Source organism: Rhinopithecus roxellana, chromosome 1 (genome assembly GCF_007565055.1).
Source record: "Rhinopithecus roxellana isolate Shanxi Qingling chromosome 1, ASM756505v1, whole genome shotgun sequence".
In the NCBI taxonomy this organism is placed as follows: Eukaryota; Metazoa; Chordata; class Mammalia; order Primates; family Cercopithecidae; genus Rhinopithecus; species Rhinopithecus roxellana.
Window position 1 is genome coordinate 31404489 of NC_044549.1, and position 22276 is coordinate 31426764.

The following is a 22276-nucleotide window of genomic DNA, read 5'->3' on the forward strand; positions in this document are numbered from 1 at the left end:
AATTGATAGTTTTACAGATTCCAGCAGATTTAGGTTCAACTTTAGCAAAACTATTATTTGAGGATACATTTGTTTTAAGGAGACTCTCAAATGTCTTCCAGAGGTCAATGAGATGTGCAAAAGGGAATTCACTTAGATAATATCATTTTAGGGGTGTATTTCAGAAAAAAATATAGCTCATAAATAAAAGATTTACTCATTTTACTCCAAATAGCTGTACAGACAATTCCAAAAATAGTTACAAAGATTTTTTTTTTAAAGCTCTGTCATTGAAATAAATGTAAGACACTCTCAAGGTGACAATTTTCTTGTGAGGTATGAAATTCCCTGTATGTTTGAAAAATTAATCCTTGTTGCTGTTGTTTTACTATTTTGTTTTATGATACTGATTCTCAAGAGTTTAAAGCCTAGTTGGGGATCCACAATAGACACAATAAAATAATTAAAGAATACAAACAAATGCACTAGAAGGTACTTAATAAAACGTCCTTGGAAGCAGGTGTCAATGCCTTAATAACCTTGTGTGTTGTCAGGCCCGAGGGCCTCCTCCATTCTTGTCAAGGGGAGTGCTACCGCTAGCCTTAGCTTTCTCTCCTTTCATACAACACAGTAAAATATCCTTGGGAAGAGCTAATTCTCACCAAGAAAACAGAGAGAGTATTTTCTATATTTGGAAAATATCCAATACTATCAAAATCTTGATAACTAAGCCAAATTGGAAAACATATAGTTATTGGCAGGAAGAGATGCTTAAGGATAGAGTTATCTGATGGTTACTGAAAGAAACAGAATGACAAAGGGAAAAAAAGGACTTATTAAAATTATTTAAATTTCCAAAATTCAATGACAATACAAATGTTTAGACAAGTTACACCTGTGCTTGATTCTAGGTTCATATTTTATACATCAAACAGGTGTAATAATGTCTTGTTAAATGTAGCAAAGTTAATAATAAATTGGGTTCACAGTAAATAAATAAATAGGCAGTGATTTTAATAACCACTATAAAAATATCTTAGAAAGTAGTGGGTTGGAAAAAAAATTCTAAGTTAATACCGTATTAGAGTAACATTAATAGAATCATTAATAGAATAACATAATAGAATTAATAGAGTGTGAGAAAATGTGCTCACAAGTGGTTATCAGTGGTTAAGCTAATCAAAAAAGAAACTCAATAGAACTTTTAGTCCAAGGACATTACCTTATCAATATTTTTATTTAGGAGTTCTCACATAAGTCATTCTGAGAACTACAAAATATGTCTTCATGAGATGCACTTATCAACGGAATAAAAATAAACCAAATGATAAAATATCCTATAATTCTACAGTGGTATTCAGGGTGGGGCAATGTGAGGCAGCAATGAGTAGATAATAACTTGGAAATTACCTGATGAAAGTTTTGTGTAGGTAAAATACAAAACAACTTTTTGCCACCCCATGTCCCTCCTCATGATAGATTCTATGAAATACCCTGAATTGTGTCCACAGATATATCACCTTCAATTTTACTGTGGGTCAATAAGAGAACCAGGTATCTATCAATTGTAGTCATGATATAAAAAGAAAGTATGAGTGCATATTTACGTGTGTATGATTGTTTATCTATTTGGGATGCTAAGTTTTCTGTCCACTGAAAATTGACCTATGCTTTTCTCCCTGCCTTTTCATGTGGCTAAAAGATAGGAGTTTAATTTATCCTCCTGACATTTTCTCAAACATATTTCTAGTGATCTAGGCAATGTATTCTAGCTAATGTATCTTACTTGACCTATCAGGAGTATTTGACACTCTTAATCAGTTCTTATTCATTGAAACGCTTCTCTTTTGGTTTCCAGGACACCAAAATTAGCATTTTCCCCTCCATGTCACTGAATTCTCCTTTGCCCTTTTCCAGCTATTTTTCATCCCTTTGACCTCCAACCATCAAAGTGCCCCAAGGATGAGTCCATTAATCTTTTCTTTATCCACACTCCCTCTTTGTGATCTTATTCAGTCTAAAATTTAAATACTAACTACGCCAAACACTCCAAATGTAGATCTCCTGCCCACTTTTCTCTCAAACTGTAATCTTCTATTTCCAACTCCCTCTTCAGGACCTTCACGTTAATATCAAATAGGTCACTCAAATGCAACATGTCCCAAACTGTACTCCTGTATCTCAGTCCCAACCCTACATTCTACAATCTTCTCCTTTTGGTGAGTGTGATGCCATTTTTCTGGTTACTGAGACAGGACCACTAGAATCAGTGATGGCTCTTCTTGTCCTATCAAGTCCCAAATTCAATCTCAGCAAATCCTGTTGATTCTATTTTCAAAATATGTCCAGAACTGACTCTTTTTCTTCACTTCCCAGGTGCTGATACCACCCAGTTCCAAAACATCATCATCTCTCACCTGGATTAAATCTGTAGCCTTGTAACTGGTTTCCCAGCTCCAATCTTGGCCACAGTTCTTCCACCCATTACCAATCTGTTCTCAACCCAGTGGCCAGAGAGATTCTTTTAAGCCTAAGTCATGGCACAAAACTCTTTCCAAACCTCTTCTTATCTTTCCTAGATTAAAATCACTCTGGAATAAGGGAAAGAGATGGAATTAGAGATGAAATGGAGCTGGAGCCTATCATGAGGGCTCTGAAGGCCTTCTTGAGAGCTTGGGATTCTTCTGTGGGAAAGAGGGGAGACTTTGAAATATTTTGAGTGGACTATTTTCTGTCACATGGTGATAATAGCTCCAAGAAAAAATAAAGCAGAGAAGTGGGGAGGAGAGAGTACTGGTGTGAGAAGTGATGGCAAAAACTGCAATTATTTTTGCACCTACCTAATAATATTAATCAGACTGGATCAGGAAAAGCCTAAAACCCAGGAGGGAGCAAGTCATATGAATATCCGGGGATATGTTATTTTAAGAAGAAGAAACAGTAAATGTAAAGGAAGGCCCTAATTTGGGAGTATAGCTTACTTATTCAAAGAAATTTTACTTCACATGATATACATTTAGTAACAACTTATTGAATAACTGATTAGATAACTCTTAATTTAGATGTAATTATATATATTGACCCAAACTTTAAAATTATTTTCAGTGGCCTGATTCCATAATTAACACAGTCCCAAAAAATTTCACAATCTACTGACTTTCGCTTTTCACACGGCACTAGCTAAAGAGTACAGAAGATGTTCTGAGTACACATTTAAAAAATCCTTTTCTGACAGCTCCACTCTTCCCAGTCTGGATAAGGTAACCCTTCTCTGTGCTATTATTCTTTTTTTTTTTTTTTCCAGTAGAGATGGGGTTTCACCGCATTAGCCAGGGTGGTCTTGATCTCCAGACCTCGTGATCCGCCCGCCTCGGCCTTTCAAAGTGCTGGGATTTCAGTCGTGACCCACCTCGTCTGGCGCTATTATTCTTTATTATGCTGATCTTAGCCCTCATTATACTGGATGTACTTGTGTCTAACCCCACTATTGAGATTTTAGAGGTTAATAAATAAATTCTTCCTTGTCTGAGAAAGGTAGATAGACACAGGAATTGAACACATAGAGACTTTAAGATGTTAGTTTTATTATTGACTTATTAAAAGAAGAAAAAGTCTGGACTCAAGATATATGACCAAATAATCATGATAATGTTCATCACTGAGTTAGATATCTAATACTCACTTTACTAGTTGTCACAGTCGGACTAACACTGGCCTCCTCTGATCTGTGGAAAAAGCCCCTTTTAGCTTCCTGTAAGCAGAAAGATCCCAAATCTGAGTACTTCCACAGGGGTGAAGTCGTGCATGCCTAATACTCAATCCGATATTCTCCATCCAATACAACATTTAACCTTCTCTGGGGAGGATTGGTAAAGAGGCAAAGAAAACTCAAGATTGATGATTTTCCTCTACTTGGAAACAGGATTGATCCATAAAGTCTCAACACTCAAGGATGCCTGTATGTCATGTTCTCCATTTAATTCTCAGTGCTTAAGAAACTGCCTGGTATATAGAAAGTTAAAAACAAATATTGGATTAAATAAGTAGTTAAAGATCATGGTAAAAATCTAATATTATCCTTTTCTCACTCCCTAAAAACTAAACACGTCAAAATTATCCAGAGGAGGCAGGCTAGATGGAATATATGCTTAAGGTTCTTGCTTAGTTTCTGCAGCGTCCTGCCAATACTGCCAAAACTTATCCTTATGTCTAGTTTAAAATTAATCACTAAGATAGTATTTCTCATTCATCTAGGAAAACTACACCATGAAAACAATATTAAGAACCACTCTCTTGTCTTAGATATATAGGAGCCAAGGACTAGCCACAGGTTATGGAATGGGTGACCTGAGCGATCTAACACAGTATAGATGAAAAGAACATGTACCATTGAACTGAGGTGTCACTCCAAAGAAGCCAGGCAGTGACCCAAAAATCCAATTTATTTTTATTTTTAATGGCTACATAGTAGATATATATATTTATGGAATATCAAATATGAGATATTTTGATACAAGCATACAATGCCTAATAATCACATGAGGGTAAATGGGGTATCCATCACCTCAAGCATTTATCATCTCTTTGTGTTACAGACCAGTCAATTCTACTTTTTTAGTTATTTTTACTTGTACCATAAATTGTTGACTGTAGTCATCCTGTTGTTCTATCAAATATTAGATCTTACTCATTCTATTTTTTTGTACCCATTAACCATTTCCACTTTCCTCAAACTTCACCACCCCTTGTAACCTCTGGTAAACATCATTCTACTCTCTATCTCTGTAAGTTCAATTATTTTAATTTTTAGATCTCACAAATAAGTAAGAATATGTGACGCTTGTCTTTCTGTGCCTGGCTTATTTCACTTAACCAAATGAACTCTAGTACCACTCATGCAGTTTCAAATGATAGGATATCATCTTTTATGACTAAATAGTACTCCATTGTGTACATTTTGCATGTACATTTTACACATTTTATATTGTGTACATGTACTATATTTCTTTATTCATTTATCTGTTGTTGGAAACTTACGTTGCTTCTAATTCTTGGCTATTGCAAATCATGCTGCAATAAACGTGGGAGTGCAGAAATCTCTTCGATACACTGATTTTCTTTTTGGAGGGCATATACTTAGCAGCGAGATTACTTGGTTATCTGGTAGTTCTATTTTTAGTTTTTGCAGGAACCTTCAAATTATTCCGCATAGTGATTGTAATAATTTATATTCCCACCAATAGTGTACAAATGTTCCTTTACTTCACATGCCAGCCAGCGTTCATTATTAACATTCTCTTGAATAAAAGCTATTTTAATTGGGGTAAGATGATATCTCATTATGGTTTTGATTTGCATTTCTCAGTCAATCAGTTATATTGAGCACCTTATCATGTACCTATTTGCCATCTATGTCTTCTTTTGAGAAATGTCTACTCAGATCTTTTGCCCATTTTTAAGTCATATTATTAGATTTGTTCCTACAGAGTTGTTTGAGCTCCTTACATATTCTGGGTTTTAATACCTCATCAAATGGATAGTGTGCAAATATTTTCTTCCATTATTTGGGTTGTGTCTTCACCCCATTGTTTCCTTTGCTGTGCCAAAACTTTTTAACTTGATGTGATCCCATTTGTTCATTTTTGCTTTTCTTGTCTGTGTTCATGAGATATTACTCAATAAATCTTCACCGAGTCCAACGTCTTGGAGAGTTTCCCTAGAGTTTTCTTTTATTCGTTTTATAGTTAGAGGTCTTAAATTTAAGTCTTCAGTCCATTTTCATTTGATTTTTACCAATTGGTGGTGTAGTTTCATTCTTCTGCCTATGGACATCCAGTTTTCCTGGCATCATTTATTAAAAGGCTGTCCTTTCCCCAAAATATGTTCCTGGCACCCCTGTCAAAAATGAATTCACTGTAGATGTATGAATTTATTTCTGGATTCTATTGTATTCCATTGGTCTATGTGCCTGCTTTCATTACAGTACCATGATTTTTTTATTACAATAACTCTGTACTATAATTTGAAGTCAGGTAACGTAATTCTTCCAGTTTTGTTCTTCTTGCTCATAGCTTTGAGCTATTCTAGACCTGTTGTGGTTCCATATAAATTTTAGAATTTTTTTAAATTTCAATTTCTGTGAAGAATATCTATTTTAATAGAAATTGCATCGAATCTGTAGGTTGCTTTGGTTAGTATAGATACTTTAATTATATTGATTATTCTAATCCACGAACATGGGATATCTTTGCATTTCTTTGTGTTTTCTTCAGTTTCTTTCATCAGGGTTTCACAGCTTGTACTGGAGACATCTTACACTTACTTGGTTAATTATTAGGTATTGTATTTTATTTCTAGCCATTTCAAATGGGATTTTTCCTTGATTTTTTTTTTTTTTTTTATTTTTTATTGAGACGGAGTCTCACTCTGTCGCCCAGGCTGGAGTGCAGACTGCAGTGGAGCCATCTCGGCTCACTGCAACCTCTACCTCCTGGGTTCCAGGGATTCTCCTGCCTCAGTATCCTGAGTAGCTGTGATTACAGGCATGCACCACCATGTCCAGCTAATTTTTTTTTTTTTTTTTTTTTTTTTTTTTTTGTATTTTTGGTAGAGATGGGGTTGACCAGGCTGATCTTGAACTCCTGGCCTCAGGTGGTCTGCTGGTCTCAGACTCCCATAATCCTTAGTTTCTTTTTCAGATTGTTTGCTGTTGGCATATGGAAATGCTACCAATTTTTGTATGTTGATTTTGTATCCTGCAATTTTACTGTATTTTTTTTTTTTTTTTAGAGTTCTAACATTTTTTTGGTTGAGTCTTTAGGATTTTCCAAACATCAGATTATCTAATCTGGAAAGAGTAATATTATGACTTATTTTCTTCCTATTTGGATGCCCTTTATTTCTTGTCTGATTACTCTAGCTAGGACTTCTGGTACTATGTTGAATAACATTGGTAAAAGTGGGCATTCTTCTCTTATTCCAGATCTTAAAGGGAAGGCTTTCAGCATTTTCCAATTTACTATGATACAAGATATGGGTCTGTCATATATGGCTTTTATTGTGTTTAGGTATGTTCCTTCTATATCCAGTTTTTTTAATGGTGTTTTTCTATGATGGGATGTTGAATTTCATTAATTAGGTTTTCAGCATCAATTGAAATGACCATATGGTTTTTGTCCCTCATTCCATTGATATGAGGCATAACATTGATTGTTTTGCATATATTAAAGTATCCTTGCATCCCTAGATAAATTCTGTTTGGTAATAATTATGTTAATGTAATGTGTTGTTGAATGTGGCTTGCTAGAAATTTGTGGAGGATTTTTGCATCAATATTCTTTAGGGATATTAGCCAGTAGTTTATTTAATTTTTATTTTTTAATGTTTTGTATGCTTTTGGTATCATGATAACACTGGCTTCATATAATGAGTTTGGAAGTATTTTCTGCTCCACTTGTTTTTGGGGGGTGGGGAGAATAGTTTCAGTAGCATTAGTATTAGTTCTTCTTAAAATGTTTGTAAAAATTAACAGTAAAGTCATGGGGTTCCGGGTTTTTCTTTGCTGGCAGATATTTCTTTACAGCTCCAGTTTCATTACTTGTTACTAGTGTGTTTAGATTTTGGATTTCTTCATGGTTCAATCTAGCTGGGCTGTATGTGTCTAGAAATTTATTAATATCTTCTATATTTTACAATTTACTGGCATATAGTTGTTCCTAGTTATCTCTAAGGATCATTTGAATTAGTGCATTATCAGTCATATTGTCTCCTTTTTCATCTCTGATTTTATTTATTTGGATCTTCTCTCTTATTTTCTTAGTCTGGCTAAAGGTTTGTAGATTTTGTTTATCATTTTAAAAATGAAATTTTTCATTCTGTTGATCTTTTGTGTTGTTTCTTCATTTAAATTTCATTTATTACTGATAAATAAAATTTTATTATTTCTTTTATTTTTTTTCTCCTACTGATTTTGGGTATACTTTATTCTTGCTTTTCTAATTCTTTAAAATGCATCATTAGGTTGTTGATTTGAAATTTTTCTACTTTTTCGATGTAGACACTTATTGCCATGAACTTTCCTCTTAGTACAACTTTCCCTGTGTCCCATAGGTTTTTGCATGTTATGTTCCATTAGCATTTGCTTCATGAACATTTTCAATTTCCTTCTTAATTTCTTCGTTAACCCACTGGTTATTTGGAAACATATCGTTTAGTTTTGAAGTGTTTGTATAGTTTCCAAGATTTTTCTTGTTATTGATTTGTAATTTTATTCCATTGTGGTCAGAGAAGATACTTGAAATAATTTGATATTTTTTGAATTTTTTAAAATTTGTTTTGTAACCTAACATATGATTTATGCTTGAGAATCTACATGCTGAGAAGAATATGCATTCTTCTGTAATTGGATAAAATTTTCTGTAGATAAATATTAAGTCTTTTTGTTCTATAGTGCAGCTTACATCCAACATTTATTGAATTTATGTCTGTGTAATTTGTCCAGTGCTGAAAGTGAGGTGTTGACATCTCCAGTTATTATTGTATTGGGATCTATCTCTCTTCTTAGCTCTAATAATATCTGCTTTATATGCCTGGGTGCTCCAGTGTTGGTTCCATATATCTTTAAAGTTGTTATATCTTCTTGCTGAATTCAACCCTTTATTATTATATAATGACCTTCTTTGTCTCTTTTTATAGTTTTTGTCTTGAAATCTATTTTATCTGATATCAGTATAGATTCTCTTGCTTTTTTAAAATTTCCATTTGCATGGAATGTTTTCCAACCCTTTATTTTCTGTCTCTGTGTGTCTTTATAGGTAAAGTGTGTTTCTTTTTGGGTAACAGAAAGAAAGGCCTTGTTTTCTTATTGACTCAGCCACTCTGTGTTTTAATTGGACAGTTTAATCAATTTACACTCAGTAATATTATTGATAAGTAAGGACTTACTCCTATCATTTTGTTATTTGTTTTCTGGTTGTTTTGTGCTCTCTCCCTTCTTCTCTTCCTTTTAGTAAAGAATATTTTCTCTGGTGGTGTATTTTCATTTCTTGCCTTTTGTTTATTGTGTATCTTTTGTAGGATTTTTTAAAATTTGTAGTTACTATGAAATTTGCAAATACTATCTTAAAACCCATTGTTTTAAGCTGATGACAACATTTATTGCATAAACAAACTAACAAGCAAAGAGAAAGATAATAATAAACACTACATTTTATCTTCATTCCCTCACTTTTAAACTGTTGGTTGTTTCTATTTATATCTTATTGCACTGTTTATGTTTTGAGAGGTTTTGTAGTTATTTTTTACTGGTTCATCTTTTGGTCTTTCTACTCAAGATATGAATGGTTTATATATCACAATTACAATGTTTTAATATTATGTGTTTTTCTGTGTATTTACTATTACCAGTGAGTTTTGCACCTTCAGTTGATTTCTTATTGTTCATTAACATTCTTTTCTAACTTCCTTTAGCATTTATTGTAAGACAGGTCTGGTGTTGATGAAATTTCTCGGCTTTTGTTTGTCTGAGAAAGTCTTTCTTTCTCCTTCATGTTTGAAGAATATTTTCACTAGATATACTATTCAAGGGTACAGATTTTTGCCTTCAGCACTTTTAGATATATCATGGCACTCTCTCCTGACCTTTAAGGTTTCTACTGAAAAGTCTACTGCCACACATATTTGAGTTCCATTGTACGTTGTTTGTTTCTTTTCCCTTGCTGCTTTTAGGATCCTTTCTTTTCCTTGACCTTGGGGAGTATGATTATTAAATGTATTGAAGTAGTCTTATGTGGGTTAAATCTGTCTGGTGTTCTATAACCTTCTTGTACTTGAATATTGATATCTTTCTCTAGGTTTCAAAAAGCATTTCTTTGAATAAACTTTCTACCTCATCTCTTTCTTTACCTCCTCTTTAAGGCAAATAACTTTTAGGTTTGCCTTTTTTAGACTATTTTCTAAACCTTCTAGGTGTGCTTCACTCTTTTTAAATTTTATATAAGTTTTTACCTTTATATAAGTAAAAAAGAGTGAAGCACACTTTGAAGATTTAGAAAATTTATTTTCTTTTGTCTCATCTGACTGTGTATTTTCAAATAGCCTGTCTTCAAGTTCACCAATTCTTTCTTTTGCTTGACCTATTCTGCTGTTAAAAGATCCTGATGCATTCTTTGGTATGTCAGTTGAATTTTTCAACTCCAGAATTTCTCCTTAATTCTTTTTTAATTATTTTAATCTCTTGGTTAAATTTATCTGATAGAATTCTGAATTCAAACCAGGTAGTTTGATTTTTCTCTCTGAAAGATCACATATTCTATGCCCTATCGGGTTAGTTACTGGTGCCTTATTTACTTTGTTTAGGTCATGTTTCCCTGGATGGTCTTGCTGCCTGTTGAGGTTTGTCAGTGTCTGGGCAATTGAAGAGTTATGTAGCTATTGTAGGTTTCACAGTCTAGGCTTGTTTGTACCTTTCTTTTTAGGGGAAGGCCTTCCAGGTATTCAAAGGGACTTGGGTATTGTTATCTAAGTTTTTGATGACTGCCATCTTGTTTGCATTAGGGAACATCCCAAGCCCAGTAACGCTGTGGATCTTGCAGGCTCATTGAGGTACCACCTTGATAGCCTTATTAGATAGTATCTGGAAGAATTATCTGTATTACTATACAGAGCCTCTTGGTCTCTTCCCTTTCTTTCTTCCAAATAAATGGAGTCTCTCTCTCTCTCTCTCTCTCTCTGTGCTGAGCCATCTGGAGCTTGGGATGGCACAACACATGACTCCTGTGGCTGCCACCAGAAGCCAGCACAGCACTGTGTTTCACCAAAAGCTTGCTTTAACAACTGCATTGCCACTGCCTCCATTTGCTGAAGGGCTAGGCCTCTACAATTAGCAAGTGGCAAATCCAGCCAGGCTTGTCTTTCCCTTGAGGGTGGCAAGGACGCCCCCAGTCCCAGGTGGATCCTGAGATGCTATCTCCTAGGTGGGGCATGATGGCAAAAACTTTAGGAATCTACCTGGTACCCTATTCTACTGCAGCTGAGCTGGCACCCAAGCTGGAAGACAAAATCCTCCCCATTATTTCCTCCTCTTTACACAAGCAGAGAAGTGTCTCCCTGTGGCCACAAATGCCCCAGACCCACAGCAAGTACTGCCTGGATATTGCTAATGTTCATTCAATGTCCAAGTCAGATTCTGGTGAATGCTGACAGGTCTGGGACTCTCTCTTTAGGGCCATTGGCTCCCCACTGGTGCAGGGTAAGTCTGGAAGTGCCATTCAAGAGCCAAAGCCTAAAATCAGAGATGCTACAAGCCCAGTTGGTGCTCTACCCCACTGTGGCAAGTCTGGTACCCAAGCTGCAAGACAATGTCCTCTTTATCCCTTTATTCTTCTCTCTCTGTTTCTCAAGCAGAAGTGCTGAGTCGTACCCGAAGCCAGTATTTCTCTCAGTCTCACCCAAGATCCACGGTGAGTACTTCCCGGATACCACTATTGTTTATTCAGGGCCTCAGGGCTCTTTAGTCAGCAGGTGATAAACTGTGCCAGGACTGGGTTCTTCTCTTCAAACAGGCAGGTTCTCTTTTCACCCAGGGTATGTCGAGAAATGTTGTCCAGGAGCTAAGGCCTGGAATGAGGACCTCAGAACTCTGCCTGGTGCCCTATCCTGTTGTGGCTGAGCTGGTATTTAAGTTGTAAGACAAAGTCCTCTTTACTCTTTCTTCTCCTTTCCTCAAGTGAATGGGAGGTGTCTTTCCCAGAGCTGTAAGCTCAACTGCCTGGAGTTGGGGGAAGAATGGTGCAAACACTCTCTTGGTTACTCCAGGTGACATCTCAATAGGTTGCATGCTCCACAAGTCTACTGACTCTGAGCCCAGAACAGCAGCAGGACTTGTCCAGGAATTGCAATTATTATGGCCTTGACTGCCTTTCATGTTTATTTAAGACCTCAGAGCCCTTTTGCCCATGGTGACGAGGGTTATCAAAACTCAGTTTCCAACTGGTGGGATAGACGATTCTCCTCTGACTAGGGCTGGTCTAAGGGCTCCTTCTGTGGGCACTGGCTGAGTCGTGCTTGGTGTTGTTTTCTGCTGTGACAGGGCAGTACTGAATTCCAAAGCAAAGTCCCACAATCATTGCATTCTCCTTTCCCCAAGTGTACAGCTTTTCCATACCAGGCAGCCAGTGCCAGGGAATGGGGGAGGAGTGGTGAAAGCAATTCAAGACCATCTTTCCTATTCTTTGCAGTGTCTCTTTTTAAATATCTGTTCAAAACCTAACTTTTGGTTCTTTTAAGGTACTGCTTTTGTGTTAGGTTTGGTGATCTTAGGAGAAGAGATGATCAGTGGCAGCTTCTGTTCAGTCATCGTGCTTTGCCTCCAAAAATCCAATTTTAATACATTGTAAAAGCCAGGAATACGAGACCAGAGCAGAAGAGAGTAGGCAAGAAGAATAGTGGATAATGCCTGGAAAGATTCCCATTCAGATACTACAGGCGGTTAACATTTGTGCTTTTGATACTCCAAATTTCTACGATTATAAATATCAAAGATTTAGACCCATATTCACTTGCTCCCCCATTGGAAGAGATTAACAAAAAGATGGTCCACAAAGAAGCACTTGTCGCTTCAGTTGACATGATTACTGACACACTGGGAATCATTTTACATTTATGTAAATTCCTACTCCCATTTGGCAGAGGTCGTGCTCATGCTTTTTTGTTTTATATTTAGTTTTTAGCATGTCTGTATCTAAGCATGTTTAGAAATAATTAAACAATTATCCTATCCTGCCCTTAAATTTATTGATTTTTTATTGCCTGTGTTCAATCAGATATTAATATTGTTGATTATATTTGCTCTGTTTTGTTTGTTTTCTAAATCCTTCCTGAAATTTCCCTTTACTTTACTTGATTATTTTCCTGTAGTTCCATTAACATATTGATCACAGTTAGTTTAAATCCCTTCACTGATATTTTCAACATCTTGATTATCTGTCTCTGTTTCCATTGACATTTTTCTAATTTTTGCAGTTTTTGTATTTTTTATTGAATTCTGAGAAGTGTGTTTGAAAGAACAACAGAGGGCCATGCTAAGTAGACTTCTGAGATGGCCCCTAATTAACTCTAATTTTTGGCATCTCTGACCTTCTGTAATGGCCTCCCTTTGAGTGTGAGCTAGACTTAGAGACTTGCTTCTAATCAACAGAGTATGTGAAGGTGATAGCACTTCCATGATTAGCTGACAAAGGAGTGTGACTTCCATCTTGATAGCTGACTCTCCCTATTACCTTCTTGTCTTGCACACTTTGATGAAGCAAGCCATCATCTGAGACAGGCCCATGTGACAAGGAACTAAGAGCGGCCTCTGGCCAACAGGCAATGAGGAACTGTGTCCCCTCAGGTCAACAACATTAAAAAAAACTAAGTTGTCAACAATCACTGAATAAGCTTGGAAAAGATCCTTCCCAGATGACCCTTTAGATAAGACAGCAAGACCCTGGGCCTTGATTATAAACTGTGGGAAATTGTAAAGCAAAGGGAGAAGCTAAACCACAGAATCTGTGCAATTGTAAGTATGTTTTTGTGGCAATTTGTTGTACAACAATAAATAACTAATGAGAGGTCTTTACTTTGTGAGGAAGCTACAGTAAAATTGTGATTAGTTTATTTCAATAAGATTTTGAATAAGTTCAGAGAGAAGCTGAAACTTTAGTCTTTCTAGCAGGGCAGAAGAAGTTAAGTACCAGGAAATTAAAGACATATCTCTTTGCTTTTCCGCCTAGCTTCCAACCTTCTACATAGTCACAAGATGCTGATCTATTTGATCTCACTACAGGTTAAAATGAGTTGCACCTTTCATTATTTTGCCTCTGGATTCAAACATTTTGAAGGTGAGTTCAAGTCTCTTCCTTTTTTTTTTTTTTTTTTTTTTTTTTTTTTGAGATGGAGTCTCGCTCTGTGGCCCAGGCTGGAGTGCAGTGGCCGGACCTTGGCTCACTGCAAGCTCCGCCTCCCGGGTTTACTCCATTCTCCTGCCTCAGCCTCCCAAGTAGCTGGGACTACAGGTGCCCGCCACCTCGCCCGGCTAGTTTTTTGTATTTTTAGTAGAGACGGGGTTTCACCGTGTTAGCCAGGATGGTCTCGATCTCCTGACCTTGTGATCTGCCCGTCTCGGCCTCCCAAAGTGCTGGGATTACAGGCGTGAGCCACCACGCCCGGCAGAATTCAAGTCTCTTCCTAAGATAGGACCTTGGAACCAAACACCATTAGACTTCCAGACCTCCAAACTGTGGAGAGTTTGAAAATGACAGACATTGATACCATGAGAACATGGGACTGAAAACCTTAGGACTGCAGGGCCATGAGACTCGGAAATTGTGAGATTCAGAGATCATGAGATCTCTTTCCGATTTCTAGTGCTGCTTTCAACTTCTACTTACTCAGCAAAGTTATCATATAAAATAATTACTTCAGGAAGAGAATTCTTTTGGTGCTGGACAATGTTATAGACTCAAATTCAACATTGCAGCACAAAAGTTGATCAAAAGTTTGGCTGGTTTCTCCTTCTCTGGACAAAGACAGTCCTGATCTGTAAGTTGTAATTCCCCTTTCCCCAACACCAACAGGTGGATTCAAACATGAAAGCATCTTCTGTTACTTGTTTAACCGGAAAAGTTTGTCCCTGTGGAGTTTAGGTATTTTAGATTTACTTGTGTGCATAGGTCTTCAGTGAAATTTTTACCTGTTTGATTTTTTTGATTAATCCTTTTACTTTTTTTTGCTCTTTCAGCCAGAATAAAGGCCTTTCAGATTCTACACAATATTCAAAAGTAAGTCACCTTGATGTTCATTTGTGAATTTATAAATAAGTCTATTGTTTTATCTATATAAAACTACCTATTGGCCGGGCGCGGTGGCTCAAGCCTGTAATCCCAGCACTTTGGGAGGCCGAGACGGGCGGATCACGAGGTCAGGAGATCGAGACCATCCTGGCTAACACGGTGAAACCCCGTCTCTACTAAAAATACAAAAAAAAAAAAAAAAACTAGCCGGGCGAGGTGACGGTGCCTGTAGTCCCAGCTACTCGGGAGGCTGAGGCAGGAGAACGGCATGAACCCGGGAGGCGGAGCTTGCAGTGAGCTGAGATCTGGCCACTGCACTCCAGCCTGGGTGACAGAGCGAGACTCCGTCTCAAAAAAAAAAAAAAAAAAAAAAAAACACGCACACAAAAACTACCTATTCCATTCATAATTGAAGTGAATATTCAGAACGTCTAAGTTGAAATCTCTTAAATATAATACATTCACACGTTGCTGCGATATGCTAGTAAAATTGTTTAGCTCAAGCTTTGTATTATTTTAGCCTACATAAGAGCAAAGTAAAATTTATTTTTTTCATTATTTTAACAATCCTTAGACAATCCAGCCAAGTGTTAATTTGAACACAGAGGAAGATCAATAAATACATTTTGTCTGATTAATTAATCTCAACTTCTCTTTGTATAGCAGAACTAAATGGTATTATAGAATCTAATTTCAGAATTTTAAATAAAGTACATTATATTATCAAATAAAGTTGGTATCTGTCTTTAAGATTTCACTACAATATCATGAAACCAGTGTATAACAAATTTAAGATGCATTTTAAATGATTTTTCTCAAGATCAAATCTATTTCCAAACAAGAAAATATTTATTATTTATTTATTGAGAAGTGAAAAGGTTGATCACTATTTGGAATAATATACTCATATTTTCCTTCTTTAATAGTTTAATTCTCTTTGATGTGATATAGTTATGGTGAACCTTCTTCTAAAGTGTAAGTTTAATGGTGACTTTTTTTCTTAAAGATCATAGGAAAGGTCATTATGTAACTTAAACTGGAAAGTCATCTTTTAATTTAAAACTGAATAATTAAATTCCAGTAGTAGTTAGTGTTCACAAGAAATAATCCCCAATATTAAAATATATCATTGCTGTTTGTATTCAAGATAATCAAAACTATTATTCTGAAAATTCTAAACAATACAGAAATAACCTTCTCCAATTACCAGATAATTATTCTTATTTGTTAAGTAAATGGTTTATTTACATCTTTTTGTTATGATTTTTCTTTCTTTTTTTTTTTTTTGAGACGGAGTCTCGCTCTGTCGCCCAGGCTGGAGTGCAGTGGCCGGATCTCAGCTCACTGCAAGCTCCGCCTCCCGGGTTTACGCCATTCTCCTGCCTCAGCCTCCCGAGTAGCTGGGACTACAGGCACCAGCCCCCTCGCCTGGCTAGCTTTTTTGTATTTTTTTTTAGTAGAGACGGGGTTTCACCGTGTTAGCCAGGATGGTCTCGAACTCCTGACCTCGTGATCCGCCCGTCTCGGCCTCCCAAAGTGCTGGGATTATAGGCTTGAGCCACCACGCCCGGCCTGTGATTTTTCAACAAGTGAAATAATTCATTCAGACTTTATATTAATCAGAATACTCATAGAGAACACAAACACTGTTTTCTTCTTGCATGCATTATTTCTATAATGAAACTCAAATTGACAGCACCGTATGTTTACTTAGTTACATAGGTACTATGAGAAGAGGAAAAAGCTGTGTTGGGCGTAAGTTAGTATTATAAATGAAGTTTAGTTGAGAGTTAGCCCTATGTGGCAATTTTATAAAATAGTCTATAAAACTGTATACTTAAAAAGAATATTCCATTATTTCTGGGCATCAGATTAAGAGCAAACCTTCTGGTCTTCACCCCTTAATCTTCTCCAAAGTTTAAGGAATATTTTTATACTTAGTTTTTCTGTACTCAAAAAGCACTTTTATTCTCACATATCAAGATTCAATACCTGGATAATTTTAGCCTTTTGATTACTATTATTGTGGGCAAAAGAGCACTTTACAGTTTTTTTTTTTTCCTTTCTTTCTTTCTTTTTTAAAATCTGGTACTAAAACGTCACCTTAATTTATTTCAAACTGAAAGTTAAACCCAGATTGACTTTGGAAAAACCTTCTAACATCTTAAAAATGAAGAAACATTACATTGATCACAAAATAAATATTAAAATATTATTGATAGATCAATAATTTAATTTATAAAATATTCAAGGCCTATGACTTTTCTACAAAGTTAACCAGTGAAGAGAAAATGGAAAGCCAGAATATATCTGGATATCACAATACTAAGAGCAATAAAATGTTTAAAACTGTCTCAGCATACATAACATTTTTATTTAAAATGAAGTCCTATAACCCAGAGTGCAGAATATTTAAACTCTGTCACAGTGTGTTGATTGTCTTGATATAGAAAGCTACTGCCTTTCATAATGACCTCAAATTTTGTTTCCCTTGCGTCCACAGTATTTAAGATGGAATATGTTAATGAAGTAAGAGGGCATTTTCCTGTCAAAGCTGGTGTTCTTGGAAGTACTGTCTTTCCTTCTTCACCTTTTCTCTGCTACTTTTAACCTCTCTGATCTACTGTCATGTGTAAAGGCTCTGGAATTCCTGAAAAAAATGAGACACTATGCTTCATTCTGTACTAGTATAGTTTAAACATGATGAGCTCATGTTAAATAAAAAGGGCAGCGCCTAAGGGATTTAAAATTTACAAGTTGGTCATGTGAGAGGGTTTCGTACTTATGAGACTGGTACATAGCTTTATGCTACTAAATGAGTACAGCATAAGTTTTATGCCTCAGTTAGCATCTTTGAAGTTTTCTCTGTTCATCTCCCCTCTAGTGGGGTAGATCCTTTCTCTGTTACATGTTACTTTTATGTCAGTGCGGTTTAATTTCAGCTAAATCCTACAAAAGTGTATTGAATATTCACTGTGTGCTACAGCCACGAAGACGAACATGACATTGTCTTTGCCTCAAAAATACTTAATATTTAGCAGGCCATGAAATACTATATATTCAAGGGGTACTTCAAAGCAGATTCAAAAACTATGGTAATTCATCAAGAGGGAGCCTATTTCTCTTGTAGGTACAAAAATCTAAGACCTTACTGGATAAACATACTGAAGAAAACTACTGTAAAATCTGGACATATCATAAACAGCAACTCCCTGAAGGTGCTGGAGATTGAGCAGAAACAGATTCTGCACAGACTACCTGAGGAAGAAAGACAGAAGCTGGACAGGGAAGTATCAGTCTCCACAACCTTTAACGTTGAACTAATTTCAGTCCATACCTCTCACATAATGGTAGCAAAGACACACGTACCAAAAGCCCACAGTCTTTCTGGCCTGGGGAACCAGAATACTGGAGCAGGAAAGTTATAAATGCTGCAGAGAGTGGGGGAATAGCCGAAGGGAAAGAGTCATAGAGGGAATCCCTAGTTTTCTCACATCTCTGACTAATTCCTGAATCAGGCATTTACAGAACAGACTAAAAACTCACTTAAAGACCATAGATCTAAAATTGAGACCAGAGAGCTGTCCAAGAAGCAGAGTTTGAAACTCAATCCCATCTGAAAGAAAATTACCTTATACAACAAAGAAAACACTCACTGGAGAAAATCACACAATACAGATCCTCCATGACTCAGCATTCAGACTGTCTAATATGCAACCCAAAGTTATGTAAAATAAGAACGAAGAAAATGGAACACTTTCTCAAGAGAAAGTAAAATATTGAAACTAACAGGCAGGAATCTTAAGCTACTTGTTGTATCTATCCTCAGTGAAATAAAACAAAACATGATGCTTTTATAAATAAAAATATAAGTGAAGTGGTAGAAAATATCAACCAAAAAATAAAAACAACGAAAATAAACAAAATGTAAATTCCATAATAAAATTCTGAAATGAAAATTTACTGGATTAACTTAGGAACCAAAAGGACAAGACAAAAGAAAGATTGAGGGGTCTTTCAGACAGATGATGAAAATCATCTAAGTTGAAGAATATAGAGAAAATAATAAAGCCACAGGGACTTGCTAGATTATACAAAACTGTCAAACATACATATTATTATAATACCAAAATAATAGAAAGGAAACAAATCAGAAAACTAATATTTAAATAAATAATCGTGAAAATTTTTCTAAAAGTATTGAAAGATAGGAATTTGGAGATATAAGGTGCTAAAGGTACCCCAAATAGAAAAAAAACAACCAAATAAAAAAGTCTATGCTGAGGTACATTATAGTAAAACTGTTGAAGGACAAATATAAAGAACAAAACCTGAAAGTAGCAAATAGAAAATGACATATAATGTACAGGGTGACAAAAATCCCATTAATAGCTGACTTTTCACCGTAAATCAAGGTGACTACAAAAGACTGAAACAACACCTTTGTGATGAATGTTTCAAAAAGAAAAAGAAAATGAAAGAAGGGAGGAGAACCTGCTAACCCAGAATTCTATAACCAGTAAAAATGTTATTTAAGAATGAGGGCAAAATAAAGACATTTTCAGAAATTCAACAACAGCAAACCTGTACTATAAAATATACTAAAGTAAATTGTGCAGACTGAAGAGAAGTGATCCCAGATAGAAACTCAGATTCCAAGAAAACATTAAAGAACACAGAAAATAGTAAATACCTGGAAAACTGCAAGTTGTTTTTTATTTTACTTTTTTCCTTTGGTTCTTTATATATCATGTCAATGTTTAAAACAAACTTAAAACATTTTCTTGCAGTACTTTAAGATGTAGTTATATATTATATATAACAACTACTTGTTATAAGCAAAAGGAAGCTAAAATCGATCTACATGTTTTCAAGATTTCTATAATTGATTTTAAGTAGTATGGTATTAACTATAAGTGGACTGTGAAAAGTAAATGATATATGTCTTATTAAAAAAACACTTAAAATGTAAAAATGCCACAAAAATGTTTATTAAAAAATTTAAATTAAATTCAAAGAATCATCCAAATTATTTATTATTTATGTTTTTTTTTTTGAGACAGAGTCTCACCCTATCATCCAGGCTGGAATGCAGCTGTGCGATCTCGGCTCACTGCAACCTCTGCCTCCCAGGTTTTAGCGATTGTCGTGCCCCAGCCTCCCAAGTAGCTGGGATTACAGGTGTGCACCACTACGCCCAGCTAATTTTTGTATTTTTAGTAGAAACGGGGTTTCACTATGCTGGTCAGGCTGATCTCGAACTCTTGACCTCGTGATCTGCCTGCCTCGGCCTCCCAAAGTGCTGGGATTACGGACGTGAGCCACCGCGCCCAGCCCAAATGACTTTTTAAAAGCAGAAAAGGAAGAACAGAGGAACAGAAAACAAAGATAAGCAAAAAAATAAAAAGCAAAATAGTAGGCTCAAATGCAAACTTATCAATTGTTACATTAAAAGTTAATTAATTAAATATTCTGATAAAAAAACAGTTTGCCAAATAAATTTTAAGCCAAACATTTAGAGAACACTTACAAGAGATGTGCTTTAAAATCTAAAGATAAAGATTAGTTAGAAATAAATGAATAAATGTGAACACTGAGCATAGAGGCTAGAAAGACTATATATCTATGAGAGAAAATAGATATTAAAACAGAAAAGAATAATTCATAATGGTAACAGTGTCAGTTCATCAGAAAACAATCATAGCAGATGTACAAATAATAGCAGAAGTTTAAAATACATGATGCAAAAAATAATACAATTTCAGGAAAAAGTATACATTTCTATAATTTTATGTGAAGACAAACACATTTCTCTAAGTAATTTATTAAATATCTGGACAGAAATTAGCAGACATGGATCTGAACAACACTATCAAATATCTTTACTTGATTGATATTTATAAAACACTACAGCTCAAAATAGAAGAATGCATATTTTTTAAATGTGTATTGTTCATTTTTCAGGTTAAATTATATTTCGAGGAATTAAAAATGCCTCAATAAATGTAAAAAGTTTGAACACGCAGAATGTGTTCTCTAATCCCAATGGAATTAAATTAAACTTTCATAACAATATTGCCAGGAAAATCCCTGATGTTTGGAAATTATACAATATGTTTCTCAATAAATATTTTGCTAAGAAGAAATTATAAAATTGGTTATAATAAAAATATAAAGTATTAAAATTTGTAGGGTTTTACCAGAGCAATGCTTAAAGGAAAATGTATAGCACTAAAAGTGTATATTAGAATATAAGGGAGTCTGAAAACTATGATCTAAGTTTCTACTCTAAGAAACTAGAAAAAAAAAAAAGAGCAAATTAAGTCCAAACCAGACAAAAAATTAGAGCAGAAATCAATGAAATACAAAAAAATAAAAATAAAAATCAATGAGATTAAAACTTCTTTTTGAAAAAGAGTCAATATAATGATTAAATGTTTAGCCAGAGAGAATGAGGAACAAAAAAAAAAAGGGGGAAAGAAGGAAGGATGAAAGGAGGGAAGGAAGGAAGGAAGGAAAGAAGGCAGGCAGGCAGGAAGGAAGGAAGGAAGGAAGGAAGGAGAGAAGCAGAGTTAGGGCACAAATTACTAACAACAAATGAAAGAAGTAACATGATTACAGAGCCTTAAGAGTTCAAAAGGATAGTAATGAAATATTATGAACAACTTTAGGGCAATACATTTGATAATCTATCTGAGATTAACACATTTCTTGAAAGAAATAAACTGCCAAAACTAATGTAGGAAAAAATAGAAAATGTATATTGATGTACACAATTAAAGAAATTGAATTCATAATTAATCCACTTCCTTCTCCACATTATTTTAAAATATTTTCTTAGGCTCAAAAGGCTCCGTTGATTATTCTTTTTTCAAATGTTTAAGAAAGAAACATTCCAATTCTACACTTTCAGAAAATAGAAGTCTGAACAATTCTCAACTTATTTTGTTGAGATATAAGGGGAAATGAGAATGACAGACTAATAGTCCTCATGAACATAGACACAAAAACTAACAATATATTAGCAAATAAAATCCAATGAAATATAAAAAGAATAATACATTATGACTATGTGGAAGTTTATCCTTGGAATTTAAGGTTGGTTTATATGTGAAAAATCAATCAACTGAATTCACGTTTTAATAAAATAAAGGATAAAACCGTATGACTCCTTCAATGCACACAAGAAAATTATCTGAAAAATAGTTAAACCTTTTCATTCATAACAATTCTCAGAAAACTGAGAATAGAAGAAAACTTTCTCAACTTGATTAAGAAAATCTGAAAAATCAACAACTAACATTATCCTCAAAGCTGAAAAGATGAGTGATTCCTACTCAAGGTTAAAACAAAGAAGGTCAATTCTCATCACTTCTATTTAAAATTTTACTGAACATTCGACTAACACATTAAAGCAAGTAAAAGAAATAAAAACCATATATAAAGCTTATAAAGGAATTATAAAA

At 35.0% G+C, this 22276-nt stretch overlaps 1 pseudogene; it reads right to left on the minus strand.

Annotated features, from left to right (window-relative positions):
• Positions 1 to 466: 466 nt before the first annotated feature.
• Positions 467 to 608, minus strand: LOC115892221 (annotated as a pseudogene).
• Between the last annotated feature and the right edge of the window lie 21668 nt (positions 609 to 22276).